This window comes from Pelodiscus sinensis, chromosome 15, assembly GCF_052426305.1.
Source record: "Pelodiscus sinensis isolate ZL-2025 chromosome 15, ASM5242630v1, whole genome shotgun sequence".
In the NCBI taxonomy this organism is placed as follows: domain Eukaryota; kingdom Metazoa; phylum Chordata; order Testudines; family Trionychidae; genus Pelodiscus; species Pelodiscus sinensis.
Genome location: NC_143066.1, coordinates 33,919,241 through 33,921,462, shown reverse-complemented (window position 1 = coordinate 33,921,462; position 2,222 = coordinate 33,919,241).

The following is a 2,222-nucleotide window of genomic DNA, read 5'->3' as shown; positions in this document are numbered from 1 at the left end:
TCTAGACCAGCGGTTCCCAACCTTTTTGATAGTGGGGACCAGCAAATCCATTGCCAAACTTTTGGTGGACTGGTAATATTTTATTTGCATATTTGCATGTGAATGATGAATATGCAAACAAAACATTTCTGGTCTGCCAAAAGCCTAGCCCCCAGTACCAGCCCTAACCCCTAGAGCCTTCACTACACCCCCCAAGCACCAGCCACTGATCCCAGAGTTCCTTGCACCCAGCCCCCCACAGTGCCACCCTTCTGCCCTCAGAGCCCTCCAGTGCCAACCCCCCCATCCTAAATGCCTCATTGCCAACGCCCCCCCCCCCCCGTCTCCCTTACAGCCCCCTACTACCAGACCCCTCTAGTACCAGCCTCCTGTTTTCGGAGCCCCACTGCACCCAACCTCCCCGAGGCCAGTCCCCAATATTAGCCCCATCCCCAGTGCCAGCCCTGCCCCACAGTGCACCGCTCCCCCCACTACTAGCTTAGCCTCCAGAGCCCCTCAGCATTAGCCCTGTCCCTGGGACCCCCTGTGCCTGCCCCAGCCCCCTCACCTAGCCCTGTGCTGTTGCCCACATCACGGGGGCTCTGGGGGCCAGAGCTGGAGTACACCTCCCTGTGCCTCCCCTTCTGCCACAGCCGTTGGGAGAGGCATGTCCTGCCCTGCCTCTCAGCCAACCAGTGCTGGGTATGGGTGGGGTCTCCTCTGGCCGCAGAAGAGCACTTCCCGGCACAGCCCTCCTGCCACGCAGGGAAGTGCTCTTCCATGGCCGGTAAGAGATCCCGCCCCTGCCTGGCGCTGGTTGGCTGAGAAGCAGGGCAAGACATGCTCTCAACACAGCTGTTGGGAGAGGTGGTGTACTCCAGCCCCCGCCCCCGCCCCCCCTTTTTGCCCTGGCTATGCTTCCTGAGCAAGCTGTACCCTTCCATGCCAATATTCCACTCATGTATCATCCCGCCAAGTCTGTGATACCGACTATGTCATAGTTGTGTTTATTAGCACTTCAAATTCTTCCTACTTATTTCTCACACTCCTTGCATTTGCATATAGGCATCTTAAGATACTGATTTGATTTTGCCCCCCCAGTTCTGCCTTGTGCCCTCCTTATCTAGGCTGTTATAGCCCACGCTCCCTCTCATTTCTGACGCATCTCCCAGGTCTCCATGTTTTTCACTTACCTGTGGGCTGTGGTCACCTGCCTCATATGTTGCCCATGAAATCTTAGCGGTTACACGACTATTCGATATTCCCTGGGAGCGCAATGGCTGTCAGCCTGCCCCTGGGGAGCCCCCTGCCCCTTCACGGTGCTGCCTCTGTATCAGAGGCAGCAGCACGTGAGAGCCAGTCTGCCAGGGGAGCCAGTTTAAAATCCAGCTCCCCGTGCAGACTGGCTGCCTGCCGCCCTGCGCTGCTGCCTCTGATACAGAGGAAGCAGTGTGGGGTAGCAGCAGCCGCAGTCTGCAGGGGTCTGGTCTCCCCATGGACAGAGGCTGGACTGCAGCAGCAGCCCTTGTCTGGGGTGTCTGAGCTCCCCGTGGACAGGGGCTGCTGCCACAGACCAACTTCTGCCCATGACTGGCTCAGGGTTACCAGTTCCTGCTCCTCTCCCCACCCCCTTGCTGCCTCTGGCACAGAGGCAGCAAAGATGGGGCGGGAGGGGGGGAGTAATTGACAAGATTAACCAATACGTTTAGGCTTATCAGTTAATCGTGTAGGCGACTACATGTTGACGTCTCTAACGAGCAGGTAGCAGGGCAGTAACCTGGCCCTGCCAGGAGAAGGAGCCATTTAGAAGACATCACCTTGTATCTTTAAATGCTTTGGAGAAAGAGAACATGCCCCTTACCATGGCTTGTTGCCTGTGTCTGTGAAAACCCCCACCTGGCTGGAAGCTGTGCTGAACTCAGCCTGAGCATGGCAAGTGGAAGCGTAAGCTTTGAGTAACATGTTTGCAAGCAGAGTTATAGAAACCAGGGCAGCAAACCAGAGTGGGTGGGGCTGGTTGTGGCTGAGGCAGGTGTGGGCAGAACCCCTCCCAGCCTTTCCCAGGCAATAGACTCTTCTGGCAGTAAAGCGTGCCTCACAGAGGTGCAGCAGGAAGTGGTTCTGAGGTGCGATACAGACGCAGCGACAGCGCTCGGAGGCTCCGCTGTGAAATCTGCTACCTTGAGAAGAACTCCCGGGTTCCACAAACATCAGTGCATATTGGAAAGGGAGCCGCCACTTGA